General features: G+C 43.0%; 1 protein-coding gene across 9 annotated transcripts in view; it reads right to left on the bottom strand.

The window, feature by feature from the left end:
• The window catches only part of IL1RAPL2 (interleukin 1 receptor accessory protein like 2), a 334,955-nt gene that overhangs the window by 244,768 nt on the left and 67,438 nt on the right, over positions 1-22,749 (bottom strand). The window contains exon 1 of one of the 9 annotated variants that reach the window (XM_026791913.2): positions 12,264-12,387. The exons of the other annotated variants lie outside the window; for them this stretch is intronic. The gene's annotated coding sequence lies outside the window, so the exon portion shown is untranslated. Of the gene's footprint in view, positions 1-12,263; positions 12,388-22,749 lie in introns of those variants that run through there. 9 annotated transcript variants of the gene reach the window in all.

Below are 22,749 nucleotides of genomic sequence, written 5' to 3'. Positions count from 1 at the left end.
GATGTTAAGGAGACTCATTTCCAACCCCAGTAACACTCTGTGGTAGAATTAATGCAATAATAGCAATACTAAGCAATAAAAATAAGTTAAAGAAAAGAGAAACAAAAACTTTGACAAGGAGACACGGAGTGTATTTTTGTAACCAGGGGCAGATGCAGTGATCTAGGCTGTCCATCTGGCTCCTCAGCTTCAATGCATCAGAGGGGCTGAACTCCTCAAGAGCAGAGCTGGGAGCAAGGCAGTTTACAACAGGGTCAGGACTCAAATTCTCCAAAAATTCAAGCACTTTAGGAGAAGAAAAACCTAGTTTAAAGGGAGAGGATATCAGACACCTCTTTGATTATTAATTTCATTGCTTGGATGCTTTAATTTCTTGCTAGGAAGCAATTTCTTGTTTGATTTTCTGCATGATTCTAGGTGCTTGCACACTGGGTAAAATATCTTCCTGTTTTTCCACCTATCATTTCTGTCCCTTTGAATTGTACTACTTCTCATACACACACAGTACCAGCCTGTATTCTGAACACTGGAAAATACAACAATTTGGCTTCTGGAGTAATCACAAGCATTTTTCTTAAGAAGTAACCATATTTCATCCTGTTCAAAAGTGCAATGTCTCAGCACCATGGTACTTTCAAATGACAAAAAAAAAAAGCAGCATTCAAACACTGCCAAAAACTGATATTTTATGCCAACATATTCAGAAAGAAACTCACTACTTTCCAAAGAGAAATTTTAGTGAGGGGAAAAAAAAAAGTTGGACATTATTTGCACTTGTGCAATACTTTGTTCCATCCTGTGCTTCTCTAAATATGAAAGTCTAGGAAAAGGAAAGAAAAACTACATCATTTTTTTCACGGAGAGAAGAGTTTTCCCCTAGAGCTGAAGCTTCTTTGTGTTTTGTCAGCTGGCGTGGGAGGCATATTATCCAGGAGTTAAGCACAAATTTCCAAAAGGAAGAGAAAACAGACAGGGTAGACAGTCCATCAAGAAAGGCAATATTGAAAGTTTCCAGTGTATGAAACACATCAGATAGAAAAATCACTTTTCTTTAATCCAACACGCTTTTCTCTCCCTGTCCCCCCCAGCAGCCCCATTTCCTTTTTATTTATTTTTGAGAGAACAATTGCCTCAGAAATCTATGGGAGCAATTCCAATCCTAAAGTTAAACCTGTGCTTAGCTACTTCCCTGCACCCAGCCCTTTTGTTGATGAGGGGGGTGAGAGCTCCTCATGCTTGGCACAGAACTGTGGGCGCATAAGGAAAAGGAAAGGAAAACCCAAAGTATTTTGCCACTGAGATTTCTGACAGTGTTATTTGTCCTTCACATTCCCACTGAGCTCAGAGCCATCAACCCCATCTGTGCCCAGCACAGATATTCCCATCAGAGACTTGCAGGATCTGGGGATGTGCACAAGGCAGAAACACCCAAGCACTGACACTCACCACATTGAAACCACCTCTGGATATGCAGCTTCTGTGCAACCTGGGGTCTAATGACATTAAATACCTGCAATAAATTGCCAGCCTCATCCTTACACACCACTGTATTAATAAACCAAAAATTCAGCACTGTACCAAAGTGCAGAAAGGCAAAGTAAGAACTATGGAAAATATTTCTTTGTTCCCTATGCAAGAGCATCAGCTTGATAATTCTTTAGAAATGGAACATAGCTGGCATAATCAAATAAATTATTAGAAGGCATATAAATCATTACCACCTAATATGACTGCAACAAGATTCAATGCAATTTACAGATAAGTATGAGGAATGACTATTGCATTTTACAGAATTAAAACTGGCAAAAGTTCTAAGAAGACGAATGATATAAGATGACCCTACATTCATTTGCAAACTAAAAAGGCAGAAGGAAAGCAGCAGACAGATAAGTCTTACTTTTTCAACTATTTTGCAACTTGCCCTGAAAAGAAGGATTAATCATAAAGTGGAAATTCTTACATTTAATTAGAGATTGAGTGGGTAGGAATCAGGAGACAGTCTAAAGCTGTATGGAAATTCTTAATGCTTTTGGAAATGAGGTGTCCTGGACTGAGACAGTGATGCAGACTTTCTGAAAGTCCAAGTCCAGGCTGCTTTCTGGATTGTGTCTGCTGGCCCTCATCATGTATTTACATCCAAAAGGACATTTCCTAATAGGACATATCTCTGCTCCCGTAGTTGGTCTAGATACCAAAGAGTTGTCTACCTTCACTTCCTTCAGGGGCTGGAAGAAAACACAAACAAAACCTGGTGCCAAAGCAGGGAATGGGACTGGCAAATAAGGAGTGCACCCCTTTGCACCAGCCCAGCATGGCCCGGGAGAATTGTCTTCTATCCTTTTCCTTGCCCCTGGGTTTTTTGATGACACTATGTCAGATCCTGAAGCCATGAATTTCACAGACTCCCCCTCACCTCCTGGGTGTCCCCACAGCACAAGGTCTGTCTGCAGGCACAGGGTCCTGTCTGCCATTTCCAATGAGCCCATCAACACCTGCTGTAGGAACATAACAACAGCCTTGGGGCTCAACTTCCCCAGCCTCTGCTTTGCCCGTGAGGATGGGAAGGGGGGAATTGCAACAGAGCTTTCCCAGGCTGCCAAAGTGTTACAAGAAGTTAATTGGCACTTACACAGCATTACTCAGTTACTGAGATTAACACCTTGGAAAATCTTTGAGAAAATTGTTCATTCTGCCTAAGAGCACACACCCAACAGCATGCACAGTCCCACACCAATAAGAATCCCTAACACCCATAATCTGCTTGCTACATCCAGATTAGTGCACTCTGTACCTATGGGATCTCTCTTTCTGTCTCTGAAATGCCCTTTGTTGTAGTTTAGATCTTGGATGACCTGCAGTACTAAGCAGGGATTCAAAAATCAATGCAAATCTCAGTGCTCTCCTGCAAGTCTCTGGCCATTATTTCCTGCTCATCTCACCAAAACATCAGTCTTTTGCACTGAAAATCTGAACAGCCTTCAGCACTTTTCTCTTTTTGCTCCATAGTCCAAAAGAGCAGAAGATGAGCAAGGTAAGAGTCCTCAGTTTCTTAAATCCCAGTCTCTTCTTTCGGGTTTATTATTGCTCTCTAATTTATTTTGACACTGTCAAAAAGCAATCTCAGTTTCTAATCCAGGTTCAACATGGACTACTCACATACTTAAAAGCAGAGCACACACTTACCTGCTAGGGCAGGGGACAGCACTTCTCATCGTCTGATCTAATTAATTAATTCCCCCAGGAACTGTGACCTTACCATAAACCCTAAACCCTTGCACTTCAAAAGTTCCCTTGGACTGAGCATCCCTAAATAACCAATACACCTGCTGCCATACCACAACAGAGCAGCAAAACTTACCAAAACACTGCTCCAACCTTCCTCCAGAAGGAACTGAGGGAAAACAGACTTAATATTGAACAAGTGGTGGCCACAGGGCTTGCTACAGAAACAAAGCACTCCTACATCCTGGCAATGTGCCATCTATAAAAACTGTCCAGAACAAGCAAGCCAACCCTTGTCTTACAGGCAATGAAGGGCATGCACCCCACCTATGCATGGGAGTGACGTATACACACACATATAAACACATGAAATATGCTGTACAAAAAGGAAGAGGACATGTACTTTTCTCTGAAATGTGAAAATAAGCACTAACCCATCAGCATGCTTCGTTGCCTACACAGCGTGGACTACACTGTCATGATACACATCTCTCTCGCTGGAGCCCTGCCATTCCCCTCTCAGAGTCCTCCAGCCCTGTTTATATTCAAAGGTCAAAAGTTTTATGTAATTTTGCTTGATCTAATCATCAGTTTGCAAACATTCCCAAAAATTTGGCAGTTACTATCACCAGCTTTAGCTGGAGAGCCATTTTCTGGCTCCATTGTCTCAGTTTTACAAGGTCATTTCCAGTTCTGTGACCTTATGCCTTACCTGCCATCCCCAATTAAAATATGGGGGAAGATTACCAAGAGACAAGTGCATAATTTCAGAGAAAATTTAAAGCCAGAAGCTGACAGAGGCTGGAAGAAGCAAAGAGAGGAGATAGCTGTTTCTTTTCTCCAGGGTTGCAACCTCAGTTTCAAAAGCCCCACAGTTTCAAAAGCCCCTTGGTTTCAAAGCAGAATCTTTCAAGTGCCTGTGCTGCTGCACTGCCTGTCTCTGTTTGTGACATGTGCAGTCACAGGATTTTAATGGAGCCCAAAGCCCAGTTTTTAATGCAGACACTTGTGCTGGGGTCTGGATATCTGCAGCTGACATGACTCTAGGGAACAGCTTTCATTGCAAATAAAAGCCAGAAAAATGTTTCTTTCCTGACAAGGATTTTAAGCAAGTGGAATCCACTGTAGCACAGCACGTGCAAATAACACAGACACAGCTATGAACAAGAAATCATTCCAGGTTGATTACAAATTAAAGTGATGTACAGGCACATGCTGTAGGCTCATTCTCCTGCTATTGCTTCACACATTACAACAAACATTTATTGGTAGTGGAATTAACTTCACCTTGACATCTCTCTGGGGAGAAAGGGGTTTACACACATCTGTAACGTGGGCCCCTAAATAACCAAGCTCCAGAGTGTGCTGCTTGCTGCTACTCCACATCACTGCATCGCTAAAGCCCTGAACTAAGCATTTCAGAAAGCAGGATCCAAATCACTGTCAATCCTCTGCCATTCCACAAGAACAAAGGCGACAGGCAGGGCAGCAGCAATTTAAGATGTCTTGCATGAAAACTTTAGGAACTGGTACAAACATCTGGGGGCACAGCATGTCCAAGCCCTCCCTAGGTCATGATCCTTGTGCAGCAGCAGAGTTTGCATCCACACTCACCCTGAACAAGCCCCAAAACCAGCAGATAAATGGGTCCAACTCCATCTGCCTCTGCTGAGGCCAGGGGAGGATCAACCAGCTACACATTACTCGTCTGTATTTTTATAGCACTTGCTATGTGCTTCTTAAACAGTGAGTAAAACTGAAAAGTCTTTTCAGTTTATATGTACCTTCCTCCTTACCATTTGCTCACTCAATCCTCAGCCTCCATCTGTGTGGAGCCAACATGCCCACCATGCCTTATGCCCACCTTGCTGCTCAGTCACACGCTCTGATGGCAAATTCCCCAGGGAGGTTAGTGCAGCCAGCCCCACTGCACCAGCCAAATCAGCAGTAGAAGGGTGGATTCCCATCTCAAAGGATAAAAAAAGATTTTTAAAAAAGGAAAAAAAAAAAAAAAAGTCAGGCCAACTCATGCTAGCTAGCCATGGAGAACTTCCAGATAAACATTTTGACATGATGAGCTACAGCAGCATAGAAAATCAGTGTTAGCAAAAGCAGAAGCTTCTGGCAAAGTGTGTGCTTTACTAACTTCCGGATCCATAGGAATGCCTTCTCTTCTTCAAATCCCACAGAAACAGCAGCCAGTAGGTTGCCTTAACATCTATGCAGCAAAAACAACACATCTGAGTTGGAAGTCCTGAAGACTTAATTGAGAAACCAGGTGTTCAGTGACATTGTGCCTCATCCTCCCCCTCCCATATTGTCCATGGAGAACAGAGACCCCCAAATAGGGGAGGGCAGGAGATGACAGTGAAGAACCACAAGCTAGAAACAGCTCAGATCCAATTGGTTAAGAGATCCAATGTAAATTATCTGCAGAGATACCTTGAAAACATTCACCCCAAACTCATACTTCCCAAAACCTGTGGTGTTCCACTGGGGACCAAAAAGAGTAATTCAGATCTGACTCTGTGCTACAAGTATTCCCAGCACAATTTGCCTGGTTTCACTATGGGAATTCAACATAAATCTCAACAACTAATTCCCAAACAGAATGTTTTTAGCACGTGGGTGATCTAAGGCATGTGGAATCTTCCGAGAACTTCACAACATCCATATGTCAGATTTTTATATATAGGTGCTCCATACGGCATATGGATTGCATCACTTCACAGCTGCTGATAATAGTTTAAGAAAAAAAAGGTACAAAAGCCTGGCATTCCTACAGCTGAAGTACCAAAGCCATTTTTAAAATGTTCAACTAGAACCCACAGACCAGTGTCACATAGAAATTACCTTCTAAGGAGCCCAGCTCACACCATGCCTGAGGCACTTCAGCCTTTTGGGTGCATTTCTAACTTTTCTCCCATGTCTCCAAGACAAAACCCAAGACTACAGCATGAGACAGGGATTCTTATTGCCCCATTAAGCAGGAAGAGGAAGCAATCCAGAAGTTATGACCAATCACAGTCTCTCATCTTCATCCTCTTCCATGCCAGGTGCCCTCAGCAAGCCAAGGCCAGGCACACCCTGTGCTCCCTGCGCTGTCAGTGGGGAGGAGGGAGAGACTGGGAGAAGAAAAGGTGTTTTAAAGGCTTATTTTATTATCCTCCTCTGATTTTGTTAGTAATAAATTCACTCTGCACCTCTAAGCTGAGCCTGTTTTGCCCCTGGAGTGTTTTTTCCCTGTCCTGATCTCAACTCATGAACCCTTCATTAATTTTTTTCTCTCCCCTTGCCAGCTGTGGCAGGGAACTGTGAGCGAGCAACTTTTGTGGGTGCCTGGAGTTTGGCCAGTGTCAAACCACAACATCTCCGAACTACAGTGAAGATTTGGGCCTTGCCCACATGGCTGGGCACATTTTCTAGCACTGTCACCTTCACATATCTCCTGATAAATCACTGCCCTGGTACCAGCATCCCTGGCTCACCCTCTTGCTGTTTTGAGCTGAGAACTATTTAATCAACAGGAATTGAACATACATAAAGTTCTATGCCTTGAGAGAATTTTATTTTTGTTATACATCAAAAAGGCATGTTTCTGGTTTGTCAGGCAGGTTTCATTTACACAGGCTTGCAGCACTTGCACACAGCTCATTTTATTCTCAGCTTGCCTCCAGAGTGACTGTAGGAGTGCATCCATATGGCCAGGGCTTTAGAGCTAAACTGGAAGTACCAAAACAGAGATGCAACTTGGATGCAATGATATGCACTGCTTCGGCTTCCACATTGGGAAGCACACAGCAGCTCCCTCCCACCACATCCGCAGAGGAGCACGTGGTGCCAGAGGGGGCTGTGGCAGGGCCAGGAGCTGCTGCTGCTCTGCTGCTCACACCATGCCAGCCTCAGGGGCTCCTCAGCCACTGCTTCACAGGGCTCCATCAGCCACCACACCTCTGGCTGCCACAACAACACTGGCACCACCCTTCTGCAGCCTAAGGAACACAAAGAGAAACTAAAGATGTGGAGCACCTATGGCTTTCTGTCTCTTGACCCTCCGTAAGTGAGCACTGAAACTCTGCTGGATGTTTCTCTCCAGTGATGCCCAAAGACAGCTTGGGTCACTCATCAGGCTCCTGCACAGCACCCAGCTGTGAGAGCCTCACAGCCCAGGACCAACAGGACTCTCCTGCAGGCAGCACACAGAGCCAGGCACAAGCAATACTAGAGGTTTCCTGAGCTGAAATGACAGCAATGCATTGGTCTGCCGCCAACCTCTGCACTGAATTCTACCAGCCGAGCATAATTCCTCCAAATGCTCCGAAAGCAATAAAAGCTTTCCTATTTTTTAATAAGCTTGCATTTTAAATCACTTCATGCATATATAGGTATATGTTTGTCTGTGTGTATATATATATCTCAAAACATAAAACAAATTGAATTTCTCAGCGAAGAGTGAAAAATGGAAATACCTAAGACTATTACTCACAAGCCAATTCATCTCCTCAGAACCTGGAGTTCAAAAATCCCCAGTAAGGAGCTTGATAAGCAAATTTAATGACTTTGCACAGACGTATCAACCTCCTTTAATATTGCCTGTGATCAGATGACAGACATTGCTTGCTAGATTTTTCAGGTACTTGCTCATTTGCATGCACTCCAGAATAACCCATTAAAGGCTGCCTTTTTTTGACAAACTTTTGCCTCTGATAAATGGCCAACTCTGCTGGCCTGACTTCATGACAGTCCTTGGTCCTGACAGCTCAACTTAATTAACCCATTTAATTTATTGATCAAGCCCATGGCAAAGGAGTATTCCCCATTAAATAGGATTTTTATCACCCTTAGTTATATGACTAAAGGCCTTCCTAAAAATTGAAATTTAGTTAGCAGCTTCCATGCTACCCATCCAAAAAGCTACTTAGGAAAAGAGACTAAAAATGATTCGGTGATTTTAGATAATGACCAGGTTGGGCTGTAACTTGAAGTAATTTTCCTGTTTCACAAAAAAAATGCATTGCAAAGCAACAAGGAATCCTTGAAAAGCTGTTCTGAAGACTGTCTCTTCCATTGGACTATGCTCTGTTATAGTTGTGTCACTTGGAGCAAACCAGATGTTTTCATTTGTGCAAACTCTGACAATTATTTCACTTGAAAATGCAGATTATTTAGTGCTACAATATTTCCTGGATGACTTGTTAATATGGATATAAAATGTTGCAGTTAAAAATAAAACATACAAGGCAGCAAACCATAGGCTGAAGCAGATAAATGAAAGACCAGCATAGTCTTTAAATCTAAAATTAACAAATCACACTCAGATGAAAGACATTTGGGTAAATCAATTCCCCTGCTACCTAAGCCCCAAAGTGCCTTTCCCTTTGCAATCAAACAACCAGAGGCTGTTATAAACTGGCAGGAAATTATCAGCCTAACCAGCCAGATCAGAAAGCTGACACACCACACACCCTACACATTAGCCTTGCTGTCTGCAATAGCACAGCTCTCTACAGCCACATCTGTTTGCAGAAAGATGCAAATGTGCTTTAACTCTTGCAATAGTCTAGCCACGGGAGAATAATCAGAATAAATACTGCTTCTCTGCTAATCACATATTGTGTTTTTGCTATAAAAGCCATTTGTTCAGGGAAGCTTGACTAAACAGATAAGGACAGGTAGACTGGACAAAGGTTAAATGGTCTTGTCATAATTGCATACAGTTTAATTTCTAGATAAGAAACAGAAATCCTTTTTTATAGGATTCTAGTCATATCATTTTAGCATTAATATGCCAGATACTTTACAATTGCCACTTCATTTTCTTTCTAAAATGTTTTTAAATCAGTGGCAAGCAGGACAAAAACATTTTCTCTAAATCTATCCAGCATCTGAAACCACCTGAGTTTTGTGAGCAGCAAGCTGGGGGAGAGGCACCATTTGGTCCCTGAGTGTGTTTCCAGGCTGTTTTCCATCGGCACGTTTGGCTGCACATCTCGGTTTGCGGCGGGCAGGCGGCCGCGCTCCCGCAGGAGCCCCGGCGCTGCTCTGGCCTCCCTGCGGGCCGGGAGCATCGCTGTGCGCAGCCCCCAGAGACACACGGGCTGCAGGCAAACTGAGCAGCCTCATCCAGATGGAAAACTCAGATGACAATCTTTTTTTATCCCAGCCTCGAGTCTGTCTAACTCTGGCAGGTAGCAGTCTAGGCTAACACGTTATTATGCTTAATTCCTCTCACAGAGCAGAAACCAACTGTTACTATTTCCCCTTGCTGTGCAAGGCTTAGGAGGGACAGGTCCAGAGCCATGAGGCATTGCCTCTCCTCTCCCAGGAGCTGCACACCCTCCAACACTTTGGCTGCAGGACACCCACTGGCCCTGCACAGGGAGAGCTCTGCACTTCCCACCAGAAGGGGTCACGGTCCTCAGCTCTGCAATTGTCATTACAGACCCCAGTGGTGGAGCTGCCTGCTCCAGCTCCATCTCTGCCAGCAAAGGATAGCCTTGTCCTGGTCCCCAGCAGAGATGCAGGGGAATCCTCCAGTGGAAGAATCCTGCACCCTTGGCCACCCCTAAGCTGAGCCCTCAGCGCCAGCAGCTCCACCAAGCCCCAGTCCCACAGACAGAGCTGGAGCTCCTGCTCCCCAAGGGTGTGCTCATGAGTACATGTCAGAAAAAGAGGCATGTGCATCTTGCAAGCAGGTCTCTTGTCAATTTTTCATCCCTGAACAGCTTAAACTGTATCTCCTAATTAAAACACACATTATTTTTAGTCTACAGATGCAGATAAAGAGAGCATGGAGTCTGGAAGCTGTCTGTTTACACACCACAAATCACATCACAAACATCCAAAAGTGCATTTGACTATCCAGGGGATGAGGGTTTCAGCCCCTTTGAGGCCACCAAATTACTTCTGACAACAAAGAACGTTCTGAAATGAACTTTGAAAGATGTCTCTGTTTTATTAAGATGGAGGAAACAAAAGTGATAGTTTGTGCTTCTTGGCAGCATTTCTGTCCCGAGACATAGAGGATTGATTCCTGTAGAACTTTTGCAGAGCTCTGGCATGGCGCAAGAGCCTGGAATTGGAGAGTGCCTCATTTACAGTAATTACATTTAAAAGTGGGTAGCAGGGCTTGATCTGTGACAAATGCACAAGGAGAAAAACCGCATGTGATGACAGCAGAATCGACAGGATGCTGCTTTCCTGAAAGGCCAAAATTAATTGCTCCTTTCCACCCCTCCCCATTTCCCCCAGCCTTTGCTGAAGCAGCTCTGCATGTTCACAAGCTATAGAGCAGTAAGTGCATCTGTATTCACACACAGCAAATCACATCAGCCATCAAATGCTGCCCTGCAGGATTCCAGTGGAACCACAAAACACAGGCAGGGACAGACCCTGTCCCACACACACATCAAAAAGAGCTGCCCTGCTCCTCCTCCCAGCACACTGGGACATTCCCAGGCCTGCTCCCCTTGGACACTCCTGCACAGCAGGGAGAGATGGGCATTGATGCAGGGGGACTTTCTCCACAGCCTCCCTCCTCAGACTCAGGAGAAAGTTTCTTTGCCTCATGCCCATTCAGCAAAGTGGGAAAACAACATCTCTGTTATTACAGCACACACAAAGCACAAGTCACTAATTGGCTCTAATCACATTGCTGTAAACATTGACAATAACCCAGAATTCAAAGGCCTCCCTGTTAGATGCAACTCAAAGGGATTTGCAAGACCTAAAGCTGTGCCACAGCCAAGGTTCAGCTTGGACCACAGCCTGCAAATGGCTCCTGTAGCAGAAGCATTTTCTGGTACCTGCTGAAACACAGACACAGGTTCACACCTGTGAGGAGGAGATTGGATGAATTTTCCATTGCAAGTTCCTCCTACAGCATATAAAACTCACTTATGCACAAGAGAACATAAAATAACCCAAACCTAGGAACTGGGGGGAGACATGCCACTTCTTTGATGTTAATAAATGGGATATAAAATAATAAGCTGTAAACAGCTGTAGCCCTGATTCCGCTTCACTGTATCAAGGGAAAATGTGGAGCAAAGACTACAACACATCACCTGCATCATATAAAAACATGGGAAATCTCTCTTGTATGAAAACTTCTAACCCTAGGAAGAGGATGGAGGTGCCATCCTTAGATCATTATTTCAAAATCTGCTCAAGTCAAAGCTGCCCAGTGTAGGTGTTTCTGTTAAGCAGCCCAAAGTTTGGTCCAGCCTCAGTTCTCACAGTGGAGTCTGCTTTCTGCTCACAGGCAGCATAAACAATATCTTTGAACCCCAGTGTATTTAAAAGCTACTTAGACCCCTCTATAACTTAGGCATGTAATTAACTCAGGTGGTACTCAGCTATCAGAAACTCCCCCAGTATTTCAGCTACTCAAGGATATCTTCACAACAGTATCAGGAGCTGTTAAAACTTTTGGTATCCTGAATTCACAGCACTGCAGTGTACATAAAATTATTAATTTTAATTAAAATGATAACATTTTCTAAAGCAATAGAAACATCCAATTTTTGTAATTAAAGTAATGCAGAAAAAAATTGCTTAAATGGTTCCAGAACTAAATTTCACAATGGTTATGCCATTTTAAAGTTACAGAGTTTAGAAACTAGGTTGCACTTTTAAGAGACTCTTTAATAATTCAAGACCTTTCAAGGTCAGAGAGAAAGCAGTGATACAGTGATTTCTCTTCTTGAAATTTGAGAGCTCTGTTTATTCCTCTCATATGCATGCATACATATTCCAAGAGTTACCATGGGATCTCCCCAGTCAGGGTCAGCATGTCAAGTCAGTGGATACAGCCTACCACTGTGTACCTGCAGCTTCACTTCAAAGCAGAACTTTTCTAAAATATTCAGCTTGGTGCACCCTTGATAACAGGGCCAGGTAAGTTCTTTCCCTCCCAATTCAAGGCAATGCATTATCCAGAAGTAGTTGGAATAACCAATAATTTTCTCCCTGGCTCCTCTGAAATAGTTATTCAGTATTTATTTTCAGGATTGCTTTTTCATGGTGAAAACATAACTTACCTCTAAAGTTTCTGGAACAGGAACCATTTTTTCAATATGGTTAAATGTTGTTTAGTGTAGAAGAGAGCCAATCTCTGAATCTTTTAAATGCTCCTCCAAGGAAAACAGTGATAGTACCTATTGCCTGCAGAAAAACATAAATAACTCCCAATTAACTGTCACTGAAGCACAGCTTCAGTTGGAGATTTAGTGGATTGAGTACTTTCATGGGAGTGTTCAACTCCCAAGCAATCAATCACACCATTGCAAAAGCCATCCAGAGCAAGCAAGAAAACTTTGGAGAATTACAGAGCAAAAAACTGCACACATAAGTGCCAGGAGAAGGACTCTGATACTTCATGGAGAGCTACAGAACAAAGTAAAGCTCCTTCTGATAGTGGTCAAAAATACAATGCACAGGTAGACTACACAAAATAATATTTTGACACTTTCATACAAGCATTGGGCAAAGAAATGTGTGAGGGGAACCCTTCCTTATCTTGCCCCACATTGCAAGGTCTGCTTTGACAAAGGAGCATTGAGGAAACCTTCCTTCCTTCTGTGCTAAAATACCTTGGCTAGCCCCTGTTAGAAAAAGATCATTTTGAAAGCAGCTTCTTAAAGAGTCCAAACATTCATGCAATTAAAAGCCAATCCTCCAACTGTGTGTGGACAGAGAAAAGAAAAAGTGCTGCCATACAAAAGCAAATTCATGTTCAAATTCAGAGACATATTGACAGCAAATTACTGACACAACACCTTGCTCTATGAGGGAGATCACTCCCCATTTCAAGCAGTTCCCTGCTTGTTGGATTCTCTGTTCTACCTCCAAAGATCCAAAACACAATTTCCCTCCCTCTACCTGATGTTAGGAAAAGCCCATTCCCTTTTAGGAGACAGCAATTAGAAAACAAGAGGAGAAGGCACAAAAAATCAGTGCAAATGTAGGAGGCACAATCCCAGCAGCTCCCTCTGTCCTGTCTTTTATCACAGAATTCAGAATAGTGTTGGCAAGCTCTCTGTAAAGTTTATTTGGTGTCTTTATACATTTTTAAATGTAATTTTGGTAAGGTTTGTTTTTGCATGGATCTGTCAGTGTGTTATGTATAAAATGACAATTCAAGTCTCAAGCTATCAGCCTCTTTCTGCCAAGTGACAAATAACGGATGCTTAAAAAAGTCTCGTGGCATTCCAGAGAGCTAAAGAATAATGAGTCACAATCTCAAAACTTAAAATTACTTTTCCTTTCCCCCCCCTTCCCTCTTCTCCCACCTTCCCCCAGTTGCTCAGAGAAGGGAGGGTTAGGTCATGGGGCTCAAGAAAAGAGAATTTTCATTTTGGAGTTTTAGCATAGGGTTTCAAGTACCAGCAAAACCTCATTTTCACTTGCACATTACGTGGGGCTTTGTCATTAATTTGCACAAGGTGTCAAAAGAGTAGAAGATAAGCTGCAACACCCTCCCCCAAGCTGCACTCTGCTGTTAGATTGAAAAGGCCAGGGTAACAAACATGTTAATAAAATGTATGCAGTGTTTCCCTCCTCTGGAAAAACCTTGCCAGTGCTTAAGGAAAATAATTAAGTTTGTACAAGAATTATATTAAATGTATGTATCAAGCTTTATTCCTTATTTTTATTTGCCTTTTCCCTACGTTCATTTTTTTAAATATCTTTTCCAGTTTAGGAATCCCATCCAATGCTAGGAGCAATATCCAAGAAGAAACCATAATAAAACTTACTATAATGTCAGAAAATAAGTATGATGTTGCACATTCATGTAGTCTCTAGAAGGGCACAAAGAGAAAGCAACATCAGGCAGTTGTTGATCACATCTCCAAGGTACAGATTTCTCAAGTACTGAGATGATACAGATTCATATTGAAACCAGAACAAACAAGCAAAACAAAACCAGCAAAGAAAACTCCTTTATGTTAGTAAAAATAAATAAATCCTCTTAGTCATTCTCTCCTGGCCCCTATTTTTACAGCTGTGCTCGTCACCTGTGCACTCAAATTGAACAGAAAGTAAGGCAGCATCCTCCATGAAATTTCACCATAGAGCATTTCAAACCCCAGGCTTTCCCATGCCTCAGCAAACTTCCTGTGCTTCACAACAGCAGCAAAGCCCCTGAGTGCTCCAGCTCCATCTTCTCTGGCACTTACTGATCCCAGCTCTGCCTCTCCTGCCCAGCCCTCCTGGGGAGAGGCAGGAGGGCCCAACAGAGAGCCTCAAATCCAACATTCCCTACACACTGAGGCCACTTAAGTAATGAATGTGACTTATAACACAAAGGTTTTAATCCAGCCCTGTGTTTTCATCTTTTTGACCTTGCCAGAATAAATAAATAAATAAATAAATAAATAAATAAATAAATAAATAAATAATCCCAATACTGAGATGGGACATCTCTGCCTTTTGAAGTCTGAATGCAGTTACATCCAGGTCTTCAAGCCCAGTTCAGAGGGGAAAACAAAACCTTTGGACTCAATATAAACACCAACTTTTCATTCAAATGCTGTCCTAAGAAAGAGTACCTGAAACCAAATGTTTATGTGATTCTTCTGTCAGTCTTACAAGACCAAAAGGCATGAGATGAAGAATGATGACAAACAAGCCATGGAAGTGTCCCAAATACGTAGGATACTGTCTCACTAATAAAATGAAGTCAGTGGATTATTATCCAGCACCCTCAATGTTTCAGCCCTGGCTGGAGAAGCAGTCTTGAGAGGAGCTGTTCACAAGCCTCATTTCAGCAACAAAAATCCTGACAGACATGAGAAGGTAAATGTCACACAGCCAGCCAGGCTGCTAAAGGCCTCTTCCCCTGATGCTTTGAATAAATACATCCACGTTGCTATTTCAGTTTCATAGGAAGGCTATAAAGTTGTGAAGCAGGGAGAGCCTGCACTGCTAGGACACGTTAGCAGGCTGTGTGCCAGGCTGGCAGCTCAGCACAGACACAGCCAGGAGATCAGGGCCCACAGCTGGGAGCATTTCAAAGCAGACATCATCTACTGGGATGGGTGGTTTCCAGCAGCTCCTCTCATTCAGCACACAGCCAGCTGCTGGGCCAGCTCAGGCTCCGCTTTCCAAAGAACCCACTGACCCACTAAGGGAACAGCAGCAGAAGGGCTGAAACTACCACAGGAAGGATGGGAACAACTTCCATTTTTGTTTAAATCACAAATTTCATCAGTGGCAAAGGTGCCCCAGGCAGCATGGAGCATATTTAAGTGCCAGCCCCTGCAAGCCCAAGCACAATGAGAGAGGAAGGAACAGCAAGGGAAGTGCCAGGCTCTGTGTGCTGGGAGGGCTGTGGGGCAAGAAGGTACCCACATAACAGGGACCAACACAACCATGGGGACATCTCAGCCAGAGCCACATGAGAGCGCTTCTATAGGGAAAACAAATCCTGACACACAGAAAACAGGTTTTCGTCACACAACTGTTCCTTGCAAACATGTTGGTAATTCATCACAATAGTCTAGCTCCAGATGGACTTAGACTGAGATGGGAAAGCTGCTTTCCTTCAGCATTTGTGTACCACAGCATCATCCCCCATCCCACTGTGCTTCTCTAACACTGCCTGAGCTTTCCTTGATGTTGCTGAGCCTCCTGATGTCAGTGAAAGAATCTGTGCATTGATTAAAGCTGCCTCAGGAGAGACAGGGTCCTTATGGCACACATTCGAGTTACAGAACTTACAGGTGAGGACAACAACCCCTTGGCATTTCACAGCTAGCCAAGTATCTCACAAGTGGTCAGCACAGCTCCTCTGTCACTCAGCCAGCCCTCCTGGACAGCCTTGCTTTAAAGCCCTTCACTGGAAGGGGTTTGGCAGCACATAAAAGTGGCATGGCAGTATGTGCTTCCCCCCCAGGCTCTGGTCAGATCACACAGCACCTGGTTTTAGAGAAAAACAGGTGTTGCACAATAAAACCTCTGAGGCAGCAAATAATTCAGATGTGATTGATGCCTCTCCAGGCACCATGATCAAAAATGTGTCTACACCATGCAAGGGAAAGGCAGCAGCATTAGCAAGGGGACATTGTCTTCTACTCACAGCAGCATCTGCACTGCTCCAGGGGAGCCCATCTGCTCCCAGATGGAGCCCACCAGGTCCCTCTTCCCTATGGAAGGGGCTGCTTCTGCAACAGCAGGTTCTGCCACATCCTCTGTAAAATTCTGTGTTCCGTGTAAGATCTTCAAACTCCCTGCTGAAAGGCAGAAATTTTACCGAAATCACCTTTCCTAAAATAACAGCAGAAATTCTCCTTCACCTCCTACTGAGGATTCTGAAGGGAAACATGAGCCCAAACCTTCAATCTCCCCAGCAAAGCTCCTCTGCAGATTGTGTCAGTCACCTTCGAGGAGAGTGGGAAAACCTGGCTGAAGGGGCTGCTGCCAGTGTAAAACAGAGGTCTGTGTAAGCTGAGAAGTGTTTTCTATTTTAAATGTAATAATTCATATAGTCACAGGACACTGGTTCCAGACTACACCTGAGCCATCATAAACAATCAGAGCAGGTGAGCAGAGACCCAGCAGCAGCCCTGTCTCCACAATCACAGCTCACCAGGACTTCAGGAGGGAATTCCCAGCCCACCAGGATGAGCCACAGCTGCCCAGAGCCCACAGGGGCTCCCACTGTTATCTCCAAGTCAGCATTTGGGGCCCTCCTACATCCACCTCTGAAAGTAAAAAAGTAATTAAAAAGTGAGGTGACAGAGAGCCTGGGAAGAAAAGTGTTAAGGAAATTCAACAGGAAAAACAAATTAGATCGAGGGGAGAGGAGGGGAAAACAGAAAACAGGCAATTGATGGCAATTTCATTAGCAGAGGTCAAAAATGTTTCCTTTACCATTTCCAAAAATATCAAATTCTCTTGTGCTTAACCTTATAATGAATTAAATATCAGCAGTCCGCAACAGATGAATCTCTTTGGAATGGAAGCATAACCTGAGCATACTTACAGCAATAAACTGCTGCAGTGGGTTCAAATTTTCTATGAATTATATTTGTGAATTGTTTCTATGAATTTCTATTTAAATGAATACATTGTATGCCCATACATTCAGCAGAGAAAGTGAAACCCTACTCTTCTGAAAACTGAAGTTTCTAAATGGAAATTGTTTTTACTACTTAGACAGAAACAAAGAAGAGAGTCAATGAAAAATTCAAGGGAGTCAGTCAAATTAACCTTTTTTGATCAATGACTCGTTTGTAGGGACAGACACATTTCTAAGTTGTGAAATTTCTGATGTATGCAAGCCACCAAGGTTGGAATCAATAAAAAGTGAAAATAAAGTGGATTTGTGTAGACCGATTTTTAAAGCAAAACTATGCATTATTCATACAGAAATCTGCCTATAATGACTGGAAAGCAGATTGAAAAGTCTAAAGGTTTAGACCTGGGAGAAAATTTAAGACAAATCACATTATTAAAATCAGCTTTGATTAGATCTGCAGAATAAACAAATCCACTCTTGCTCATCTATAAACTAATTTCTCATGTGTGTATTTCTAGGTTTCAGCACATGTACAAGTAAGAAGATACTCTTAAAAGCAAGACACATCAAAGTTCCAGAAAAGGAAAAAAACTGGACTCTGCAGGAAACAGAAGTAATTAATATGCTAAAGATTTAGAGCACACATTTTGTTGCACAAGGTATCTTTTCAAACATTTGGAACAGCAGCTTTGAATAGCCAGATTGCCTCTAACCAAAGCATGTAGGACCTGCAAGTGGTGAGAAGGCTGCTCTCAGCAGGGATGGGATTTCCAGCACACCCTGAAACACTGGCTCTATCTTTAACCCAGTGGTGAAGAGCAGCCCACGGCTCCAATGGAACACTGTCAGTGAGCAGTGCAGTGTGACAGGGCTGGGCAGTGGAGCAGGGGGTGCTGAGCACCAAACCCCCACATCTGAGCCCTTCTGGCCCTTCCCACTCAGAGCAGCACTGATCTGGTCCCTCACGCTGTGAACCAGGCAAACAACGGGAGCCCATCTTCACATCTGTGCTCACTGGGAAGGAGCTCAGCCCCTGCACTGAGTCCATCCTACAGAGCACACCAGGACTGTGGGGACATGCAAGGTTCATGTAAAAATACATTCCTGAACCAAACTGAAAGTGATGGCAGAAAGAATGTGCTTCTATTAAACACCAGTGTTTAAAGATAACTTCACTGTAACAACAGACCATGTCCAGTGTTTCCCAGCAGTTTAAATATAAAGCATTTTTCACTCTTTCATCTTGAACTGTGCTTTGCCAGAAGATCAGCTGATGCAGCTCCACGCAACAAAGTCAACTTGCTTCACTCCAACATAATTTGGTTGTCAAGTAATACTCTCACATTTTCTCAAATCTCTATTTAAGGAGCAAAACAAAAAAAAGCAACCCAGATTAGAAAAAGAAGTCTTCAAAACCTGCAGATAATACAAGATTTTATAGGGAAGAGGAAAATAGCAAGAGGAAGCTGGAATATAAAAAAATGTCAAGAAGAGAGCTTGTACAATTTCAACAACATCCAGCTGCAATTCAACCCCTGCTTCAGCTGTAATCGCTAAATCAATCCAGATCTGCCTAGAAATGTTTGATTATCTATATGGGCCTATAGTTATATACAACAAGTACAGAAAAAAGCAGTTTCTGTCTCTTTACCATTACTGTGATTAACTTCAAAACTTATTTACCTTGAAAATACTCAAGGGATTGCAATATTAATTATTTTTAAAGGACACTCAATGCAATTGGCAGCCCAGCATTGATGAGTATATAAAAAAAAAAAAGGAGAATTAATTGGGGACCTTGGGACCTTATTAAAATTTGCTCTTGACTGTAAGTTCTATGACCTTCTATGGCTGAACTTCTCCTGATGAGGCAAGTGCATTTATACTTTAAGAATACCATTTGGTGAGGAAAGATTACCAGATTTTAAAGAAGAATACAAACACATTTGCAATACAAAACAGTAGTTTTCCAAGGAAAAAGATTACAAAGACTAAAAGCTTTTGCCCTGAACACTGAAAAAGGATCTGGTTCTTGTATGTCTTAAATGCAAACCTCTCAAAGCATCACACTTAGCAAACCTCAGGAGGCAAAAAGGTGATTCACAAGGCTGTGTTCTGGACAGAAACATCAAATTGGGCATGATAATGGAACCCTGCACCCTTGCAGGTAACTAGTCAGTGTATTATTCAATCTCTCAGATGTGCAGGAAAGGAGGAAAACCTCTCTAGGTTCAAACAGTCAGGATCAAACTGCCTCGTCCCAACAGTAAAAGAGCTGTTTCCACACCCTTGGCATGACATTAAAGCTCAGTTTCTCCTCCTACAACGAGCAGATGTGGACACAGACACCCCGCACATGGACTGGAGACACACTGCACAGGACACGCACACACAGAGATGCAGAGTCCATGGAGGCCCAGGGCTGTCCACACTGGTGATTTCTTTGCACTGCCCACCTCAAACATGAGCAATTGTCTTAAAAACCTGCACCAACCCTATCTTTTCAACTAGCAAAACCCAACTGGCAAAATAAATGGGTAAATATTCAACAGCATTGTGAAAAACAGCTTTAACAGCAAATACTAACAAGATCTCTCTTTTTATCTCATCACCAGCCAACTTTGACAGCTCTATGGACAGAGAGCCCCAGGTGCCCTCTCAGCTTTTTGACATTTAAACCCCTGGTCATGTTTCATTCAATTACTAGTTTTATTGGGTTTTTTCCCTCCCCACTGGCCCCACACAATGAACTTCAAAAGTAGCAGAGCACAGAAAAACATCTCTCAAAACCACCCCTTACATGCCTTGTGGTGTTTCCAAATCTCTGTCTTTGACTACACCAAATCACTTCAATCCTTTGTGGAAATCTGAATTATGCTACACATCCCACGTGAATTAAGCAGAAGATCAAAGAACTGGGAAGCACAGCCCATGCCAGGAGGAGGGAAGGCTTTATCTGTGGCACCACAAGCTTTTTGATACTCGTTTTTGCTTCTTTGAACAAACCTCTGTGTTTTTATGAGTGGGAGAAAACACTTCCTTTTCTCAGCTAAACTTATCTCACCAGTCTTATCAGTTTTATTTAAAAAATCTGGCCATTTTGCTTGCTTTGACTACTGGAAATCTGCTTTATAGCAGTTAAAACAGTGGCTCTTTTACAGTAAAAATCTCAAATTAAATTAAAAGTCTAGAGTCCTGTTGCTGGGGAACTCCTCAGACCCACATCAGAGGTCAGGGCTTCCATCTTTGGCAACACTTGCACAGCTTTGTTTATTGCAGGGGCTTTCTGAGTATCACCATCCAGGACCTTTCTATTCCCCTGAAGAAACACGTCACACATTCCCCAGGATTTCTGCCTCATGATGGTTTTTTTTTTATATTCATTTTGCTCATTTCAGTATCAGCAGTGTCAATTCTGACCCCATGTCAGCAGCCACCTGTTTGTCCATCCTCTCCTTCATCCTCTGTGCAACTGCAGGACGTGGCATCAGACTCTTGTGGCCTTGCACATCCTGGTGCCTGGGCTGGCAGGAACACAGGAAATTTCAATTTCCTCAGGGCACTCATCTGTTCCTGCCATTCCCCAGTAACAGCTGAGTAGACTTTTGCAGGCTTCATTTAAACCCTCGTACACTCCCCAGCAATTTGTCCCTTTTGCTTGCCATGCAGATGACTCCCAGAACACTTCTCTTAAGTGAACAATCACATCTTTGCTGTCTCTTCCTTTAAACTTTACTTCCGAATACGGACAATTTTTGCTGCCATTTCACACAGTGATGAGAAAATCTCCTTTAATATTTCCAGAGATAATAATTTCAGAAGTCTCTACACTTGTCCTAACTACCACTAGAAAGAGAAGCAAAAGGAGTAGTTCCCTGTCAGTGGGTCTGTAAGAGGGGAAAGGATCTATTTGTAATGGGAATAAACCACTTGTAAAGTACCTGAAAGAATGTACATTTCATAAGCAAAATATTTCTGTTCTGGATTAATGCTGGAAGGTAATGGGAGAAGATGAATAACACCCTTAGCTGCTGAGAAAAAGATTTTTTCTAACAAACAAAAGATTTAACTGAATTCTTTTCCCATGCAATCTTCAAATCTGTTTCAAGTTCTCTCCCACTTCAACAGTTGTGGGGTTTCTTTCTTTAAAGGAGAATCAAACTGAAAGCAAATGTACATAATTCATGAGGAGACACATTGAACAAACTTTTTTTAATACTGATACATAAGGCAGGGCCGTGTGGATGGAGAACCCAAAACTCTAGGTCACATTTTAAACACACATTTCTAATCCAGACAACAGCTGGGAGCCATTGCCCACTGAAGACTGAGCTGATGCCTCACAAAATTGCCTTTCTTGAGTACTTCAAATAAACCCTTCCCTTGCAGCTGCTTCCAAGAAGCCTTTCCTTTCTCCTGCTCCTTGTATTCTGCCAGGGAGAAAAGGTTATATAGCAAGGCAGGAGTTGCCCTTCCTCCAAATTTTTCCTGGTTTTTTTAACAGAAAAACAAAGTTATTGAGATACCTGGGGGTAAAACAGGTTGGTTAAAAAAAAAAAAAAAAAAAAAAGCACCTTCCATTTTGACCAAAACCTGACGTTTAAGTTTTGTCTTGATTCTAAATGGGAGACACACCAAAACCCCCATCTTTTTCTAACAGCACTAGCACAGTCTACCAGAGCTGAATAGCTTTAATAAACACACATATGGTTAGAGCAAGATCATCTTCCAGCAGGCTCCTTCCCCTGAGACCAGCTGGAGTTATATTTCAAACTGAAGGAAGCAAGCAGAGAGTATCCTCCAAAACCCCTGCTAAGGGAAAGGAGGGCAAGAGGAGATCAATCAGGATGAAGGTAAAAAAGGAAATAAGAAACTGAGTTGCCCTTTGGGAAACATGTAATTACATCTCTGAGTTCCTCTTCTAAGCACAGGCCTGAGGCACAGAGTTCAGGTCTAAGAATTTGCAGCTTCCACACAAGTTGGGCAGATAATCCCAAACTTTTCAGATTTATCATTATTATCAGCAGAGCTCCCCTCAAGTTTCTCCATGCAGCCAAAGGTTTCAGCAGCATTTGCAGGAGAGCTCAGGGAATGATCCCTCAGACCACACAACAGCAACAGAGGAAGGACAGGATGGGTTAGAACTGATATTGTGCCAGAACTCAGCCTGGATGATGACCAGGAACAGCAGGAGAACCTGCTCAAAGAGAGGACAAATCTTCCTGGGCTTACAGGTACAGGAAGTGCTAAAGTTGCTTCAGAGAAGCTACGCCTGAGAGGAGGAAATAACCAAAGAAGGGACAGAAATACAGCCAAAGCATCCACCCTGCAGCCAACAAAGGCAGCAACCCTTCAGAGCCCAGGTCCTTTCCAGCCTGAGGCTTCACCTCAGGGTGAGCTCAGCCCTCAGCTCTCACAGCAAAGGGAGCAGACCTGCGACCACACCAACCACGTGCCACTGAAGGACTCGTTGGCAAGCCCCACACAAATTTGTAACCCAGTTT

Source organism: Zonotrichia albicollis, chromosome 14 (genome assembly GCF_047830755.1).
Source record: "Zonotrichia albicollis isolate bZonAlb1 chromosome 14, bZonAlb1.hap1, whole genome shotgun sequence".
NCBI lineage: Eukaryota > Metazoa > Chordata > Aves > Passeriformes > Passerellidae > Zonotrichia > Zonotrichia albicollis.
This window is presented reverse-complemented; position numbering and strand designations above follow the sequence as displayed.